The 20,809-nt window shown below is 39.0% G+C and overlaps 1 long non-coding RNA gene across 1 annotated transcript in view; it reads left to right on the plus strand.

Moving 5' to 3' along the window:
• The window catches only part of LOC131484672 (uncharacterized), a 36,563-nt gene extending 17,648 nt beyond the window's left edge, over positions 1-18,915 (plus strand). The window contains exon 3 of the long non-coding RNA XR_009248384.1: positions 17,275-18,915. This is a non-coding gene — a long non-coding RNA (uncharacterized LOC131484672). The remainder of the gene's footprint in view (positions 1-17,274) is intronic.
• Positions 18,916-20,809: the final 1,894 nt, after the last annotated feature.

The following is a 20,809-nucleotide window of genomic DNA, read 5'->3' on the forward strand; positions in this document are numbered from 1 at the left end:
TCAGCTATGCTTGTAGGGTGGTCAGCATGTAAAGGTGACATGGCTGGAATAATGCAGGCTATTATGAAAGGCGTGCATTGATTCAATGGCCACATCCTGGTTCTCACCCATTTCCCCATAGGTCCTGTGATTAAGTCAGAGTCCACAACATCACGGCCATTAGCAGAGGATTCTCTGATTGATTATTGCTGCCTTTTCAACTTTAATAGATTTTTTTTTTACCATCAATACCACAGACATTATGGGATCTGCTTGGGGGTAGAAATGCCTACGTGTTACTAAATTGGTGGACGACCCTTACAGAGATGAGTGAGGAAAGAAAAAAACCTCTGGAGTTTGAAAGTGGTTGACATTTGACCCAATTGCCTTCGAAGAATGGCAAATTTTCCCTTAGGAGAGAGTTTCACTTTTATTTAGGATATCACCTTTTCGAGTCTGAAAAGGTCGTGCCTTAGGGCACTGTGCAGAGAAGGGAAAAAGAGAAACAGAAAAAGAAACAGCTTGCTCAGCAAAAGCAAGAAATAATAGTTTTCAGGCTTTGGCTGGTAGGCCAGAGGACTGCAGGAATCAGGAATCCAAAAGAGGAGGCCTGGACGAAGGGTCTATAAACAGTAATTTTCAACCTGGCTGCATGCTAGAATTAACAAGGGGAACTTTTAGAAAATACCCGTTTCTCATTTCCACTCCCCAAAGATTCTAATTCCTTGGTGGGGGGGGGGGGGAGGTGCTGAGCAACAACAGTTTCATAAAGTCTCTCCAGAAATTCTAATTCTCAGCCGGGGAAAGAATCTGTGGGAAGAAGGTGACCACGTCCCGGGATGGAATTTATGGCAGAAGATAAGACAGTAAGAACCCCAAAGAGTGGCCAGAGCAAAAAAGCTTGGAAATGAGAGCTGGGGGCACCTGGGTGGCTCAGTCGGTTAAGTGTTCGGCTCTTGATTTCAGCTCAGGTCATGATCTTGCAGTTCGGGAGTTCGAGTCCCACATGGGGATCCGTGGTGGCAACATAAAGCCTGCTTGGGATTCTCCCTCTCCCTCTTTCTTTACCTCTCCCTCACTCATGTTCTGTCTCTCTCAAAATAAAAATAAAAAAAAAAAACATTAAACAAATGAAAAGAAGAACTGGATAATATTTAATCTTAAAATTATTTGTTCTCCTAGGTGTTCTATGCTGCCCCTGTGCTAATACTCTTATCTTTGGTGAAATGTACATGCACAATCTTGTATTGATGAGGTTTTAGGGAATGGGAATGAGAGTCCAGTTCTGGTTAGAACCGGTACCAAAAAAGAGAAGTAACTCTGAGAGCTGAAACAAGAGTTCTGCAGAGATCAATCACAGAACAAGAGCTAATTAGAAGACGGGACGGTGTAGGATACACTTCAGAAATCTCTGGGGTTCGGGGCTTCCCACCATATGTGGCATGGAATCTTAGGATTCATTATTTAGAAATATTATCCCAAACAGAGGGAGGAGGTAGAGTTAACCTTTTAATAGTATCAAGAGTCAATTTGAGTTTAATAAGTTTTTAATGTGCTCGTTAGATGTTAGCAACCATTTTGACTAGTCCTTGTTTGAACCATCTTGACTAATCCTTGTTGGAATCCAGATCTCATCCCTTTTAATAGGTGTGCGATTTAGAATTTTACTTATTTTTTCTTGAGTAACATGGGGATAAGTGGTGCAGTTTTGAAGTGTAGGCATGTCTGCAGGGCAAGCATGTTTTGGAAATTAAAATTTAGGCCATCACTTTTCCTTTTAGAAATTTATCTTGAGGGAATAAGCATACAGGTATGCACAGGTATTTGGATGATATTTTTGATGGCAACAAATAAGAAATATTTTAAATATTCAACAATAGGAAATATGTTAAATTAAATGTAGGGCAACCATATAATGAAATGCTCTGTATTTATTATGAATGACTACACATGTTTATATTTACTGACAAAATGTCCATATTGTTTTCCATATTACAGTTACGTGAAAAAAGTGTGTGAAATAGTCCACTTCTGTGTGTGTGTGTGTGTGTGTGTGTGCACATGTCTGTATGTATGGGCACATTCCTAGAACAATGTCTGGACGGATACATACAGACATGGAAGTCTAATCATTTTGTCAGTTTTATATCATCTTTCTTTTTAAAATGTAATAGGCTATTTAAGGCAGCAGAACAACAATCTTGCAACAAAACCATTCACACACACTTGTAACACACAGTGTGTTTTTTGAGAAGGTGTGACTGTTGGGGCGCCTGGGTGGCTCAGTTAAGCATCCAACTTCGGCTCAGGTCATGATCTCACGGTTCATGAGTTCGAGCCCCGCATTGGGCTCTGTGCTGACAGCTCAGAGCCTGGAGCCTGTTTCAGATTCTGTGTCTCCCTCTCTCTCTGGCCCTCCCCCATTCATGCTCTGTCTCTCTCTGTCTCAAAAATAAATAAATGTTAAAAAAATTTAAAAAAAACCTGAGAACAAACTGAGGGTTGATGGGAGGTGGGAGGGAGTGGAGGGTGGGTGATGGGTACCGAGGAGGGCACCTGTTGGGATGAGCACTGGGTGTTGTATAGAAACCAATTAGACAATAAATTTCATGTAAAAAAAAAAACATAGAAGCAATAATGTTGACTTAGCTTATGGAGTTTAAGGGTGTGCTAAGAAACTATATTTCACCTATAAAGTTTAAATAAGTAGATTCTACTTAAGTAGTTCAAATAGTGTTTGCATTTCCTTTTGTCTGGAAAAATCATGTAAGAATTTTATTTTCACTGTACTGAAAGAGAGATGGTAAAATACCTTCCAAAACATCCTAACATTATCCCATAAATAATATATTGTCACGTTGTATCCCAATGATAGAATTTTCCAGAGGCATTATAAGAGTTGCTGTCATGATCACAATGCTCTCAGGCACTCAATAATTCACGATTGCAGGTGCTGCATACCCTGTATGTGAGACCTGTGTGCTCTTTTTGGGACTGAGCTCCACATGTACTCACTGAAGAACCAGCTTAATAAGAGCAAACAAAGCCTCTCTGTGCTTGTCACGTGGTTCCCACATACTCTGCAAATGCATGGGGAAGAGAGTTGGGAGACACGGTGTCTCTCTTAACTGCGTGCACGGCTAAGACTGAAGAGGCATGAAACTCAGAGAAGGGAGCTCGCTGTTCCCCCATCTTCAAGGGGCTCCCTTCCAAGGCCTGGATCCCAAACGGAGGCTTTGCAAACACTGGCCACTTTTTTTTTCAGAACAGCCTCTCTGGGCAGGAGGCCCACTGCCTGATTAATCCTGCATTCCTCAAAACAGCAGGCAACCAGAAAAACATTCCCTGTGGAATTTGAGCTCACCTGCCCTCTGGGGGGTCAGAGAGCAGGTAGACTGAGGGCTGTGTATGGGAGCATTTGTCCTAAAGTGGATGACACCCCGATGTTGCCTTCTAGAAGTTCTCTTGCTTTGAAGTAAACAGTGAAAGCTGCCTAAGGTAATTTAAAAGATACCAGTTAAGGATCTTCAGGTCTAACTGCAAATAATTATCACATGAGAATCTTTTTAAAAACACAGACTTTTAAAACTGCTGATTGTCATGGCCTTTGTAAAGCCTTCTTGAGTCAGAATCCCCTGGGGTGGGGCCCAGAAATAATTACTTTAATAAAAAAGTTCCACTGATTCTGATGTACAGTCAGGTTTGGAAATCATTTCTTAAGTCTGAGATAAATAAACAAAAAACCAGTAGAAGATTAAACTCAAGGGCATAGAGGAAACTAAGAGGGGGTGTGAGGAAGAGAATAGGAAAAAAAAATCACTGCTAAAAAAATAGTGATGGGAAAGAGTGAGAGACATCAACATTTGACAGAAGGTAGTATTAAACTGGCAGCAAGCCGAGCCAACAGTGGTTTGCGCCGGTCTAGAAGGACGGACATGGAGAACGATGTCTCCTCATCTGTAAGAACTGCAATTACCCTTGCATTCATCATTTGTACACTAAAGTCAATAAATTGTAATAAGGCTTTGTCACCCAACAAATGTCTCCTGCTTGGAAAATCAGTGCTTCTGCCCTGCGCCCCCATTTATGCTCCAGCAGGAGACCTGAAGGTGATCTTGAAACAATGCTCTATTCTCCTGATATTATCATTTAATTGTAGCTCCCTCACACCCAACCTTCTGAGTTTTTAATGAAATATTTTCTAAAACTACATGCCTTTAATAAGAACGTGTGAAATAGAAAAGGAGAAATGTTTCAAATCCAGATGACTAAATACACCGTCATAGGTCATGAGACACCCCCCCCCCCCCACCTCCCCGCCATGGGGGCTTGGGGGAAGTCATCATGTGGACTCCTATTGAACCAAATCTAGTCAACACTTCAGTCTGAAAATGGTGGGAAATGGAAAACAAATGGGTTTTTAAGATAGAAAACAAAAACCAGAGGTGCTGTCATATTAAACATCAAAATGAGAAACAATATAAATGAAGCTAAAATTACTTTTATACAGATGATCAGGCAATTCACATATAAGAAATAAAATGGACTAATTTGACTTTCGAACATCCATTTGTGTTGAAAGTTTTGCTTTCTCTCACATCAAAACTCTATCTTTGGCTCTAGTGTTGTCCTTGCAAAGAAATCTGTATTCATTTCTTCCTTAAAATCTAGACCGTCCACCTTTGAGTTTCATTCATGGTCTCTAGGACAAGATAATAATGTAGACTATCCTCGTTAGTAAAACAGGCAAAATAATAATATCTCCTATGTGAGAACTGAGTGAAGTAATGTGTAAAGCATTTGGAAAAATATCTGGCTTTTTGTAAACACTATGCAAGTGTCTATATATTATAAAAGTAAGATTCTTCTATGGATTTTTAAGCTCCATGAACAATTTTTCCCTCCATGTTTCCATATTTCTTCTGTTGATTGCCTTCTAGCAATGCATCTTAGGTGGCATAATAGCTTATATGGTAATAGTTGACCCAGTGGTGTGTCCGGGGTCGTTCCAGAGACCAGGAGTCTCTTATTCCTAAAGTCCCCTGGTGCATTTATGACAAAAAGTATTAAGTAGAAATCTCGTCAACCTTCAGAACATTAAAGATAACAATGGAAAGTCAAACAAAGGGGAAAATGAGTTGAGAGGGACCCAAAGGAAACGTGTCCCTACTGAAAGAACGGCTCCCCTCAGACAAGATGGAAAGCATCACAGAAGGGAGAGAAGGTGATGGGCTTCTCATTCGCATCAGCCAAATCAACCCCATTGCAGGAGAGGGACAGATACTGCCACCAAACTGCTCTCCTCTCCGAGCTGTGGGGCTCTTTTTAGACTTCCTCCATCCTTTATATGTGTTTTTGTCTCCTTTACTGTTCTCTACAGACTTCCCTTAATATCACCCGTTTGGTAATATTACTTTTTACTATCTATAGCACCTGTAGATTTTTTTTTACATTTATTTATTTTTGAGGGACAGAGAGAGACAGAGCACAAGTGGGGGGAGGGGCAGAGAGAGAAGGAGACACAGCATCAGAAGCAGGCTCCAGGCTCTGAGATGTCAGCACAGGGCCCCACGCAGGGCTTGAACTCAATGAACAGTGATATCATGACCTGAGCCAAGGTGGGGCGCTCAACCGACTGAGCCACCCAGGCATCCCTGATTTCTACTTTTTTAATGTTTATTTATTTGTGTGAGAGAGAGAGCAGGGGAGGGGAATAGAGAGAGGGAGACATAGGCTCCAAAGCAGGCTCCAGGCTCCAGAGCAGTCAGCACAGAGCCCCACTTGGGGCTTGAACTCACGAATCGTGAGATCGTGACCCGAGATGCTTAACCAACAGAGACACCCAGATTTCCCAATTTCTTTCTTAAACTGTTGCTATATCGTCTAACTGACCCCTGGCCTCTGTCCTGTCATAATTAATTGACCTTACTGTTTTGTGGCACCAGAAACAGTGGATGCAGTACGTTTAGTGAAACTGTGGTCAGAACATTGATAATTATGTGCCTCCAATATAATGAACACCACGCTTCCTGATGACACCAATTGTTTCCAAGTAATGTGTGCCTTGCTTTTTAATGTTTTATCTTTAAAAAAACTTAATTATTGGGGCTCATGGATGGCTCAGTCGGTTGAGTGTCCGACTTCGGCTCAGGTCACGATCTCGCAGTTCCTGGGTGCAAGCCCGCATGGGGCCGTGTGTGGACATCTCAGAGCCTGGAGCCTGCTTCAGATTCTGTGCCTCCCTCTCTCTCTTCCCCAACCCACTCGCATTCTGTCTCTGTCTCTCTCAAAAATAAGTAAACATTAAAAAAAAATTTTAATAAAAAAATAAAAAAACTAATTATTATTGCCCCCCCAACATAAATAAATAAGCTTAAAAAACAAAAAAAGAGTTTTTGAAATAGAATATTAAATATTAGGATTGGAAAAAAACCTTAAAGATTATCTAGTCCAACTGCCATTTGATTTTTAAAATCTTATCTATAATTTCCACATAATACGTGAATTTAATTAATCCAGGGTTTCAATTCCTCCAATCATGGGGGACTTAGAACTTACTGAAATAGTTCATTCTGACTATTAAAAGTTACATTAGAAATGTCTTTCTAATTCAGAGCTGGAATGTCTCCTGGTATTTCTAAATTACAAAGACACTGGGTATGTATGTACAGGTTGTGCACTGTACAAGGGTGCTGCTTGATAGGACATTGTTCCGATCCAACTGTTGTGGGTTTGTCTCTTTATTAAAGTAATTTGGCCAATGTAACAATATAAATTAAGAAAGAAATGCCATTTAAAAATTATTGCAAGGATACAATTTGAGCTAACAGCAGTCCTGCTTTATCATTTGTAGTCAAATTGATAAAAGCCCATCCCTCCTCTCATGGTGACCCTTGGGATATTTTATTTTGATTAGTAGAGTTCCAAGAGCCTGTGGACTCTGTCTCTGAGAGGGACTCAGGTTTTCCGTGTCTAAAGCTCAAGCTACTTGCTGGCCAATATAAAAATAAAGGTAACAATTGTCAAAGCATCTACCTACTTAGGACAACAGTGTAATATTTTCTTTTCTCCATCCTTACTGTGAAGTTGCACTGGGATTGTAACATGTCACAATATTTTTGAAGAATTGGATTATCAATAATACATTTTAAATATAGTAACCTCTTACAAAATTTCTAATATTGTCCAGGTAAAACATAAAAGCACTTCTTAGAACATTCCCATGTTGTCACCTACAGTATCATGGAGGTTTCCGTTGTCTGTTAAGAAGAAATTCAAAATACTGCCTTCTGAAAGATGCTCTTATCCAATGTGTGCATATCAGTAACAATTTAATGTAACTTAGATAAACTCATATTGTTAAAAAAAAAAAAGCTGTTATGATATTAAAATAGAACCTCTCTATATCTTGCTTGTGAATCTCACCCATCTGACTTTAAAGACACAATGAATATAGTTGATCAATAAAATTTTATCTAACATTTATAGCATAAAGGAAGGAGGATGGGTTAGAAAGTATGGTCACTAACAAATATTTTATTGCACTCTGCCCACCTGTCTTTGGCTAAACCATTTCCAAGTCTTATATTTTCTCTCTAGTAATCTGTATCTGACTTTTTTTTTTCTAGAAGAGGGCTTACAACTTGTAAAATCTTTATGTGTTTATTAAACAAGAAAAAATGATGCAATTTTTATTGCAAGAGTTAACTTAGTTCCACAGCATTGTGAACATAGCACATAACTAAATGTGCAAGTTCACCTCCTTGCCAGGTCATCCATCCAATTTCCCAGAGCCAGTCACATTGTTTTGTTGATCTTCTTTTTTTTACATTTATTTATTTATTTTTGAGAGACAGAGAGAGACAGCACAAGCGGGGGAGGGGCAGAGAGAGAGGGAGACACAGAATCCGAAGCAGGCTCCGGGCTCTGAGCTGTCAGCACAGAGCTCGACGCGGGGCTTGAACTCACAAACTGAGAGATCATGACCTGAGCCAAAGTCAGACGTTCAACCAACTGAGCCACCCAGGCGCCCCCGTTTATCTTTAAGTCATTTTTTTGTACCTATGTAAGATCTATATTTAAGACACACTAACATTTAAAAAAATTGAATTCATTCATTCATTCATTCAACAAAAATAGAATCTACTCTTTCTAGGCAGTGTTCTTATACTTGGGAATAGACGGATACTAAAGCAAAGAAGAAAATATCAGATAGTTATATGAGGCCAATAAAGTAAATAAAAGAGGGCAGTGTGATGCTGATGGATGGGATGGTGTTTCCTCAGACTGGTCTGTAGGGAAGGCCTCTCTGACCAGCGGCATGGGGACAGAGTATTCCAGGACAATGAAATAGCTCATTCAAATGAGCTTAGGCAAACACACATTTAGCAATGACAAAGAACAAAATCAAGGCCTCGAGTGGACGCATCAGAGTGATGAAAGAGAAAATGGAAGGAAAAATAATGTCAGAGAAGTAGTATCAACAGGGACTTCTAGGTAGGGTGGGGATCCTGGATTCTATTTTTAAGTGTGATGTAAGTCATTGGAGGTTGTTAAGAAGGGAAATCACATGACCTTATTTTCACAATTTTTATTGAAGTGTAACTGACCTACAGTGTCCTATTAGTTTCCTATTAGGTGTACATCATAGTGATTTGATGTTTTTATACGCTACGAAATGATCCCCCAGTAAGTCGAGTTACCATCAGTCACCAAAGTTATTACAATATTATGAAATGTATTCCTCGAGCTGTATGTTGCATCTGCGTGACTTACTGGTTTTATAACTGGAAGTTTAAAATGATCACTCTGGCCATGATGTGGAGAGTGGATTGTAGATGGAAGTAGAAGTCCATTGGGATTTATTGCGGTGGCAAAATGGCGGTGGTGCTTGGACTGTGAACAGTGGATAGGTAAGAGTACCGGAAGGGAGATGTGACATGAGGGGGAGATGGGCTTCTGGACAGTTGTTCAGATAGAATCAGACAGAACTGGTATATGTTTTATGGTAAGAGCACTGGGGTATGGGTGAGATGAGGGAAAGAGTCGGATATTTTAAGGATAAATCTTAGGATGGGGGCTTGGGCAAATAAGAAATGGTGCATTTTATTGAGATCAAAGATTAGGAAAGAGGCACATTTGGCCGTGTTAAATTGAAGCCGCCTCTTAGAAACACAAGTGAAAATTCAAGTTTGTGGTTGGATATAAGAACAACTGGAGGTTAGGGAAATTCAGAGTATGGGTTAGAGGCATAACTTAGTCAACACCATTATCAGTACTTAAAACCAAGGGTGTGGCTAAGGAATCCTAGCATATATTTTACTTTTATTTCGGTCTCTTAATTTTTGCTTTATATTTTGTAATTTCTTTCCTCTTCATCTCTTCTTATTTGCTGGTTTTGGGGGAAGTTGAGTCAAGAATTTATTCTTGGCGTTTTTGTCGTTTTGGCATATTTTCATCTATAAATAAGACATATATGTGGTAAAAGAAGTGTGTTTCCAGAAGTACAAATGTACATAGAGGGGAAAGGCAAGCCCCTTTGCCTAACTCTTCCCGCTTGACCCTCACTTCCTCTCAGGAGGAGCAATACAGTCTCCAGCTGTGTTACCCAAATGGGAGTTGATTAAATATTCTATTATACCTTGTTTATTCACTGGAAAGTAGCTGTTGAAAAAATTTCTGCTTGGTGTTCTACTATATGGTGTATCATGATTTACTTAACTGGTCTACTGAAGAGCATTTAGGTTCCTTTCTATTCTTTTGCTCTTCTCCCTTATTTCCTGCATGTTACTCATTTTTCTGTTTCTTTACTGTCTGTTTACCTCTAGCTACTACTCCATTTTTGGGTTCCATTATATAGCAAATTCCTTAGGTGTGTGAATCACAATCACTAAAATCCTTTTCATTTTCTCTGTCTTATTACAGGCAACATCTTCATTGTTCATTTCTGGAACGATGGCATCACTACCTTGAATTCTTTCCTGATCTCTGCCTCTTCAGTTGCCTTTCGCTTGCTGTGTTCCTTTTCTCCGGTTTGCTTTATGTCAACGCTGACAACTCCCTTTTATAATCCTTCGTGAACTTTCTCTGTGTGTGAACGGCGGCTGTAGAGTTCTGGTCTGCTCTTTGTACAAGTGAAGATGGCAAGAGGCAGTCCGAACTCTCCAGCTGGGAATGTCTTCTCAGAACATTTCCCAAACAGAGATGTTGTTTCCTGTCCTGGAGACACACATTCCCGAGTCACTCCTCCAGAGGGAGCCGATGCCACAGACGCCAGCGTAGCTCTTTTCTAACATGTCTCACCTGGATTTCTCAGGGCAACTTAGTGTTTACGTCTGCTCCAATTTTGCTAGCAGATGCAAGGTGATGTCTGCTTTCCCTTTCTATCCTGCCTCATTTGCCATTTACTTCTCCCATGAGGAGTGTCTCCAATGGGACATGGTTGACGTCACTTCTTTCTCACCTTTCCTGAAGCTCTGTGCCACGGAACCAAATTCCCACGTTACTCTTCTCCTGGTCAGCCTCACCCCCAGCCCTCATCATCCGGAGAAATGAATCACAGCTCCCTCGGGATCGTATCATTTTTTTTCAGAGCAATACAGCTCTCTGCTTGAGAACTAGCGATATGTTTTACACTGTTGGAGGCTTTCTTGAATCGAGACGGATTTGGGCAGATAATATTCTTACCTTAGCTTTTTCCTACTTTGTTTATTAAAGGGATTTTCAAAGTTACTTTTGTTTCTTATGTCCATATAGGTTATTTTCACAGAAGAGAGAAAACAAAAGCTTATATTTTTCTTCAGACTTCTGCTGGTGGTCCAGTAACCCACTAATTATTCACGGTATTCTTTCTCAGCAGATTAGCTCATCTGCTATGCAGAGGAAACTGATTTTAATTTCCCTCTCTCCTACCTACATAAGTATCAGCGCTTGTTTCTCCCTCTACAGAATCTGTGCTAACATTTTGTATGTATCACTTTATTTCGTCGTTACCCATTGTGGAGCAGAGGTTATTCTAACTGAGGCACAGATCAGGGAACGGAGGCTCCAATAAATGAAGTATCCAGAAGTTACACCAACAGTTAGTGGTGGAACAGTAAATTGAGCCCAGATTTGATTCCTCACCATTATGCTCCAAGAACCATAAAGACCATATACATAAAATTATTAGATCTGGGGGCACCTGGGTGCCTCAGTCCATTAAGCACCCAACTCTTGACTTCTGCTCAGGTCATGATCTCACGGTTTATGAGTTTGAGTCCTGAATTGGGCTCTGTGCTGACAGTGCAGAGCCTGCATGGGATCCTCTGGCTCTCCTCTCTCTCTCCCTGCCCCACTCTCCCTCCCTCTCTCAAATCAACTAAAAAAATTATTAGATTTCCCTGACGTTTTAAAATTCAATTGATTATTGTACAGACCACTTACTGGGACCTATCATTGGGAGGCATTTCAAACTTATACACTAAATATGCATGGTTTCTATCATGCAATCATACCTCTATAAGGCGGTTTAAAAATTATGCCATGGTTGGGGGTGGGAAACAGAGATTACCATGTCATGTATGGAGGACAGGGATCAATATCTGAATTGTGAAAATCAGCACGGCATCATGGACATAATAAGAATTTGGGATTAGATACATAGGAGTTTGAATTCCACATTTGCCATAATTAGTTGTTTGGGAAAAATGCTTTGCTTCTCTGAGCTCTTTGTAAATTCTGATTGTAAAGGTAAAATTTAAAAACTTACAAGATTGGGGCGCCTGGGTGGCTCAGTCGGTTGGGCGGCCGACTTCGGCTCAGGTCATGATCTCACGGTCCGTGGGTTCGAGCCCCGCGTTGGGCTCTGTGCTGACAGCTCAGAGCCTGAAGCCTGTTTCGGATTCTGTGTCTCCCTCTCTCTGACCCTGCCCCGTTCATGCTCTGTCTCTCTCTGTCTCAAAAATAAATAAACGTTAAAAAAAAATTAAAAAAAAAAATAAAAACTTACAAGATCAAAAAGAGAATTAAGTTGTATAAGGTGAGGCAAGTATGTGCACAAAGTAGACTTTACCCAATTTCCATTTCTTTCCTAAATACTCATACTGCATCTTTTGCCATCCAAGCTAATAGTGTTTTTTTGGTTGTTGTTGTTTTAATCTCTGACACCCAATAAGCTGATATAACACTTGGGATTTTACTGCCATTAAATATAATAGGGGATTTTAAAAGACTAAGAAAATATGATACAAGAAACGTTTTAGTCTCCAGGAAGTGCACCGAGGACTATGCATTGTGCAAAGAGCTTCTGAAAACCTTCTGATAAAATTGTAACAATAAAGCAACTCTGTAGGCACACGTTCAAATACTAACATATTCCACATAAATATATATTAATTTAGCTAATAATTCAACCAAAATGTCCAATAAGAGATTTCTGAAAGCAGAAGAGAAAAAGAAGATAGCATTAGGAATACTTTTTCAAGAAAATAGGAAATTTGCTTAGAGCATTTCAAAGGGCAAATCTTATCAAGGAAAGCTACTTCACTGCTTGAGGATTTGTTATAAGCCCAGTCAAGGAGAAATGAAAGGAAGTGTTAATACATATGGTCTTGAAAGAAAATCTGTGAGATAAAGCACATTTCAATTTTTCATTTAGTATTTAACTGAAAGCTATGTCATATTCATAACCTTAACATGACGGAAATAAAAGAGTGTCTCAGCTAGCCTAGAATTCTGCCATTTATGGTTTTGCATTTTTATGTAGCAGAGAGTGACAGCATTTAGTCTGCCGGGGGGTCCCAATTCTCTTAGTGCCAATCCCTCATGGACATTGGAGGAAATGCTCCACTGGATCTACCAGTCAGCTCACACTAATTCTGTACTCGCAAGTCCCCGGTGCACAGGATAGCAGATAGAAGTTGCCTTAACACAAAGAAAGCCCACTGAAGACATTCTTCATGAAGGGAAAATTCGTTTTAGTATTTCCATGGTTCATGTTAAACATCCCCCAATCCACAAACACATCTCTTGCTGGAGACCTTCCGTGGGTCTCACGACATTTGCTGCTAGATTCTGTCTTGGCATCTCAGATGTTTGGAAAGATCCTTTCAATTACAGCTTCTGAAGGACCTGGAGTAATGCTTTAATGTGATGAGGTATAGGTTATGTCAATGTGATAAAAATCAGAAGCCCACACGGTGTCCTCTTTCTCCCTCTCCCTGGCAGAGAACGTGAAAGCCAAGGTAGTATATTCCTTCCCGGAAAAATAATATGCTGCACAGACTAAGGTACCCCTATACTCATGATGAATGAATTAGCTTGGGTTTTCCATATTTTAGTTTATTGTAACTTGAATAAGTTTTATTTTGACCTGTCACTATAAAACAGTGAGCAAGCACATGATGGGGAATTTACATAATACAACTGCAGTCTCCCTATGACATTGGGAAATATATAGCCATTGAAACGCCAAAAGTATTTGTAATTGCCTATTAGACCACTGTGTTCTTGCTTATAGAGTGGCTCACTGTGGGGATGGGGCTCTCTCTGGTGCTTGAAATTTGGGAGGATAGTCCATTCTACCACCTCCCATCAGAACCCAGGCATCTGAATTCCACTTGCTGGATATTGTCTGGATTAGATGCTGTACTGTCAACATTTGTATGTTCAATGTCAATTACAGCATTGACATGGCATTGAGATTCTGTTGCGGCCCCGACTAGCTGGTGCCCCTATTGGCTGACACTTTGAATATATAGTGTAGTGACTTCTGCATTAATTGTATGCTTTGGGCAAGTTATTTCAACTTTCTGTGCCTCAGTAACCCCTTTTTTCATACTGTTTTAACATATTGTTTTACATTGCTTTTCACAGGGCTGGGCACATACTAAGAAAGCTTATACACATAGGTATTTTAATTATATACACCATCTATAATGTTTATAAAAAATGGATAGCTTTCAATACACACACACACACACACACACACACACTATGAAATTCAGTTAAGAAAGTTATTTAAGAATGCATAAACATGTGGCCAAAACCAATTTTTTAAATATAGCACCATAGTTATTTTTACAGTCTTACAAATATGTGCCCTTTAGGTTAGTGTTCAAAAGGCCACATTGATCCTGTGCCTTCTAACCACGTGAGGGAAAAGTGACACTAAATCACATGGTGTGATGTCTGGGGATCTGGGTGGCTCTTGTGCTCAAGGCATGTTAATGTATTTAATGTTACGAACAGTCTCCTGCACAGTATAGCAGTGTGGAAGACATTCGTGAAGGAACCCCAGACCCTGTGATGTGGATGAGGTGGTCTCTTCCTACCAGAAAATAGACCTGTCAGAGACTTCCTCTATCATTCCACCACTAGCTCTAAATTTATTACCATTGTCACTGTGTCCTCTAAAATTAAGAAAAAAAATGGAACAATGATTTACTTGCAAGAAAGACATTAACTTTCTGTAAATCCCTTATGTGTTCTGTAGTCACAGAACCCAATTTAATAAATTCCAACACAATAACAGAGAAAATTAGAATTCGAAGAGTAATTCTATAGTTTGGTGCCTACTGCATGCCCACATAGAAGATTCATTCTGAATAATACATGTTGAAAGTTAATTTATAAATATATAATGAATAGCCATTCCATTCAGAATAGTTACCTGTTGTTCAAGTAGTATATTTTTTGACATTTTCGCTTTGTTTCTGAAAAACCAATAGGAAGAAACAGAATCCATATAACCTGGTGAAGGTGCTGGGTCAAATTCTGAGTTCTGGGTCTCACCCTTGATAGTTGGGCAGGAATTGGGAAGAAGGCCTATCTATGTTGGCAAACAGGACAACAGGTGACTAGATTTCCATAGGGGTCACAAATGAATACGGCATTGTGTTGCTATGTGCAAACAAGGGTGGTCATGTATGAGGGGAGACAGTTTGGATAAAAATAAGACAGAGAAAACTGAACTGGGAAGTTTGAAGATTCAAGGGTCACTTGGCCACTTAGAAGTAGGGCCAGGGGTTTGAGAATGAGCACTCAAAAGAAAACCATAATCGGGAAATTGTATATTTTCCTTCATGTCTCATACAATCCACTTAAAATTCAATGAAAATGTAGCAAAGAGCAGCCATGGACTTTACTACTGGTTCAGAAAGAATTGTCTCTTCCTTCACTCTTCAGCACTGTTTGAAGATGACAAAATAATATTGAAACCCTCTATTTTCATACCCAATCACAAACCTTACATCACCCCTTTCTTCTCCCCACATCAATTAGCTTATATTTTTTACTATCTGCAGTCGTTCCCAGTTTCCTATTTACAATGTACATTTTCGTATTATTCATTTTGCACTTTATTAGTTAAAATGAGCCTAGGTGGGGCTTCGATCTTGCCCTAAGAGTTCTATGGTTAAGACCATCTTATCCCTTTTCTTTCTTTGGCATTCCTCAGCCCTGTGCTTTCAGCTCCAGCTGTTTCTTATCATATCCCTGAAGCCAATTTGCTGGCCTTGTCTGAGCCGTAAAACAATCCTCCAGATGCTTATGAAAATGTACTTATTGCTTGCTTTGCTCACCCACAGCAATGTTCATAATTCTAAGTTGCAGTCAGAATTTCAGTCTCGGTTGGTTTTCAAACCATGTGTCACAATTTCAAGAACTGCCTCACATGCTGCTTTTGAGACGCTTTTGTTCTTAATTTTGTTAGAATTGAGTTTTGCTTTCAAGAATTTCTGGTATGCTGCTTCATTTCCCTCTTAGTTCACATAAGCTGCCATTGGTTGCAGAGGGCGCTATAATTATATTAAGTATTTAGTGTTCGTGGGTAATGAATACTACCAGTGTATGTGGCAGTTTCAGCAGTTGTGGACTCTTTTCTACCTTCTGTTCCACAGGGTGGGACTCTCAGACCAGTTCAGGCTAAGGGATTTCCATTAGTCATCCCAATACTTCATTCCTCATCTATCCCTTTTCATGGGTGGCTAAATAACTCTCTTTTCAGCCATGGTTTAAACAGGCTTAAACAGGGGTTTACCACATCACATTTAAGCTCTATCTTGTCTAAACCACGATATCATCAGACTTTGATAAAGACTTAAAACATTGATTATTTCTAGGGCACCTGGGTGGTTCAGTCAGTTAAGTGTCCAATTCCTGATTTCAGCTCAGGTCATGATCTCACAGTTCGTGAGCTCAAACCCCGTGTCAGGCTCTGTGCTCACTGCTCGGAGCCTGCTTGAGATTCTCTCTCTCTCCCTCTGCCGCTCTCTTCTGCTCATGCAGGTTCTCTCTCTCTAAAATAATAGAAAGTTAAAATAGAAAAAAAAAACATTGATTATGTCTGCTGATCTTTCTGATTAGAAAGCCTGTCCCAAAATTGAGAAGTCAACATAAGAAAAAGACAGTCTCTCCGAGCTTCCTCCCACCCATCCTTCCTGATACTGGGATTATATTTTATATAAATCTTAGGGTTGCCATATTATAACAGTAAGTACTCATCCTATGGGGACCCAGAGGTTTGAATACACCAAGAGAGGGAGGTCAATTCTGATATCAAGTTATCCCGGAAAATCAGGAAACCAATGGAGAAACGTAAGCTAAGAGACTATTACTTTCATGCCCTGGACTTGAACATGGTGAAGACTAACTGGGGGTCCTATCTAGTGGAAGCCAGAGCTTGGCAGGAGGAAGCCATGGGGTAAACGATAGACTGGAAATAGAACAAAGTACACAATGCAAAGCAGATATTCTAGCAGATATTCAGCAAATTCTTTAAATGACCCCTTTACCCCAACAAAATGCTTTGATTTTAAGCCTCATGTATGCCTAAGCTTGGACTGACACGTTTAAATAAAAGAACAAGCCCAAGAGGTCCATGAGACAGAGTTTGTAGGAACCAGTGAGCATTCACCAGGAGACAGTGAATGTTCAGAGAGAAATTGGGGTCGTGTGGCCTAGCTGTCCCTCTCTAAATGGCAATGCCACTTCTAATGTGCATTCTAAAAGTTCTGGGACTCATTTTTACTAAGAAAAGAACCGTAACTTGTAGAAAGACAAAAATATTTTTTTAATGAAAAGGAGAACAGGTGAGAGAGAGAGAGAGAGAGAGAGAGAGAGAGAGAATGGGTTGCAGCAGGTTGAATATGCAGCAGCCATAAGAATTTCCAGGATATTCTTAGAAGACCAAGCCCTTGTTGCCTTTAACATGCATTCCCCAGCACCAAGAAAATGCTCATGAATGTCTGATGACCTGCTTCTGAAAATTTCTTACTGTCTCTTTGGCTGACCCTTGCTCTTCCATTTGCTTTGCAGTAGCTTTCTTCGAATAGAACCTTCCTCTGGAAACCAGCACCTGATGGGAGAACAGTGGAGTCTGACCCTAACAGTCAATTCTCCGAGATGTAAGGACGTATTTCTAGTTTGTGGCTTGGCCTCCAATGATCCGGCCAGTTAGAGGCAACCCTCCTGGGAAGTATCTTTCCAATGAGGATTGCTATAAACATTCCTAGAGCCCTCTGCGTGCCAGAATATTTAGGCAAATCTGAAAAAATAAAGATCAATAAATAAAAAAATCAAAACAAGCTCGTTGTTTGGTGACATACACAAATATGTTTTTTTCACATCTTTTGTATAGTTTCACCTCTTCTTAATAGCCCTGGAATTCTAATAATCAATTATTTTAACATTAGATGAGATATAAATGGTGATTTTTAATTCTGGCTTGATATAAACAGATCTGAAATCATACTCTAGAATATTCCTAAACAAATCTCTGCAGTCAGCATAGTGGTTAAAAATGCTGACCGTGGTGTTAGTTCTTCCCCCACCCCATTTCTACTATTTAATCGCTGTAATTTTGTGCAAGGTATTTAAACCTCTGTGTTTTGTTTTCCTCTACTACTTATTTCACACATTAATACAGGTAATTAGGTTAGAAAATGGCAGGTACATGGTAAGTGCCCAATAAATATTGGCTCATATCATTTTAATAGCAGTTTAATTTCATGTCATTATTTTTCCTCATATATATGACTTCATTGTAGCTATCCAATAAAGCTATATTTATAGGTATCTGTCAGATAAAACACTTAAAATAATCTATTCTTGAACCTTATTTCATATGAAGACATAAAATTAAATTTCAGTATATTTGTGTGTTATTCCATGTGAAACGGGTATTTGGGGTCATTTGAAAATTAAAAAAAAAAAAAACATAAGCCCACAGGGACTATACAAAGTTACCTTTCCCTTAGACAACCTAGCTATGTGATGTCCGCTTTTGGAATAGTTGAAAGTGAGTACAGCAAGGTGCCATCTATTCAGAGAGATACATACTAGATATGGGAGCCATAAATCAAAATCTTACATGCAGATGCTTTGGTTGTTTTTGAAATCTGTTTCTCAAAGGGGCAACTCTCAATATAGAACATTCCAGGTGGAGCTGCAGTGGGTGGCCATTGATTAGACATTAGTTAAGTAGTGATTTTCTCAAAAGACACTACTTACAGATGCTATCTGTAAAGAATCTTTAGTAGTGCATGGATTTTCTTTAGCACTATCATCAGGAAAGGTAAGAAGAGATCCTTAAATTCTAAGAAATAGAATAATAAAAGTAAGAGCAATATGAACATTTTCAGGTAGGAAATATGACTACCAAATAGGAAAAAAAAATGTATGCCAAAAGAAGAAAGACCAATCACAATGGGAGTGGATATCACAGTCACAGGGGATTTTTCGGTTTCATGACTGCCTTTCTTAGGTTTTCTCCTCATGAAAACTGGCTCAATGTTGTAGAAAAATAAAACTGCTGAAAATAAGAACCTTAGAAAACTTCCTTTGTGCTTTTTTTAGGTATTCAAAGAGAGGCTGAAGAATTTTGGACAGCAAAATTTCATTAACATTTTTCTTATGCATTTATAAATACTGATATTTTCTCAGAGTGTCATTTTTTAATTTTCCTCTTTCTTTCACAACCTAACCCCACAAAGCAATAAATATACTTTAATAGAAAAAAAGGAAAGGGTTAAAACAAAATTTTCACAGAAGACCCCAAAAATATATTTTAAAAATTGCCTGTGGTGCCTGGGTGGCCCATCTTGCGGTTTGTGAGTTCAAGCCCCACACCAGGCTCTGTGCTGACAGCTCAGAGCCCGGAGCCTGCTTCAGATTCTGTGTCTCCCTCTCTCTGCTCCTGCCCTCTGCATCCCCCCACTCATGCTCTGTTTCTCTCTCAAAAATAAAATAAACACTAATAAAAAAATGCTTTTAATTTCCCAATATCAAAAATAATCAGAGAAATATATAACACTAATATGTTTTCTATTTACCACGTCAATGAATATTTGAGAAAATAGCATTTAATGTTAATAGAGACACAGACATTTATAAATCTTCTGCAGGATAGCAAATTGATACATACTTTCTGGAAATCAGTATGAGGACATGTGTGAATAGTCTGAAAAATAGCTTTACCTTTCATTTAGAAAATTAATATTTATTTATCCACATCCATAAAAATTCCTATTTATTTATACATAGAAATAACCAGAATGATGTCAAAGTTTCTTCCACAAAGATGATCATGATAACTTTGTATTAGTATTTGTCTTTTTTTTTTTTTTTCTGAGAGAGAGAGAGAAAGAGAGTGCATACACATGAGGTGGGGGCAGAGGAAGAGAGAGAGAGAGAGACAGAGAGACAGAGAGAGAGAGAGAGAGAGAGAGAATGAATCTCAAGCAGGCTCCATGCCCAGAGCAGAGCCTGATGTGGGGCTCAATCTCATGACTGTGAGATTATGACCTGAGCCAAAATCAAAAGGCAGATGCTTAACCAAATGAAACTCCCACATGCCCCTATATTAGTATTTGGATATAATCTAAAAGGTAATGATTAAATTTTATATTTATTTATTAATTTTTTGTGATGTCTTATTCTAGGAGGTATTTAAGGCCAACAAATAACTAAATTAAACATAGCTCATGCACCTAATGAATAGTATCCATCCTGAAATGGTATTAAAATGCATAAACATTAATGTTGGAAAATGTTTTTATTGTTAACTGAAAACATCAAGAATCACAGTTCAGTGTATTGTTAACTACAAAATAAATAGTAGAAAAGAATAAATGAAAGAATAAATGAAAGGGAACCAAAGCTGTTCCCTTTGGATGAAGAGATAAGGAATGATCATGTAAAGAACACTCCACACAGTAGGGGCGCCTGGGTGGCGCAGTGGGTTAAGCGTCCGACTTCAGCCAGGTCACGATCTCACGGTCCGTGAGTTCGAGCCCCGCGTCAGGCTCTGGGCTGATGGCTCGGAGCCTGGAGCCTGTTTCCGATTCTGTGTCTCCCTCTCTCTCTGCCCCTCCCCCGTTCATGCTCTGTCTCTCTCTGTCCCAAAAATAAATAAAAAAACGTTGAAAAAAAAAATTAAAAAAAAAAAAAAACACTCCACACAGCAATAGCATAATACATGCTATCTATACTTTTTTAATGGAATATTTACCAAGATAGACCATATTCTGGGCTTTCTAAAAAATGTCACTAAATTGAAAATGACTTAAAGTATACAAGAATAGCATACAAAAATTGTTATATAATAAAAGTGGAATAAAATTAGAAGTCAGTCAAAGAAATGTATCTGTATAATTCATAAATTTTGGAAACTAAATAATATCTTTACAAATAACCTATAGATCAAAGGGGGAAAAAAGTAAAATTAGTAAATAGTTGATACTAAACACAAAAACTCATGGTATACAGTAATTAAAGGGAAATTTATAGCACATAAAGCCTACATTAAAAGCCAATTTAACTACTCGAGAAACCAGTTTAAAAAGGCAAATAA

Source organism: Neofelis nebulosa, chromosome 9, assembly GCF_028018385.1.
Source record: "Neofelis nebulosa isolate mNeoNeb1 chromosome 9, mNeoNeb1.pri, whole genome shotgun sequence".
Lineage (NCBI taxonomy): Eukaryota > Metazoa > Chordata > Mammalia > Carnivora > Felidae > Neofelis > Neofelis nebulosa.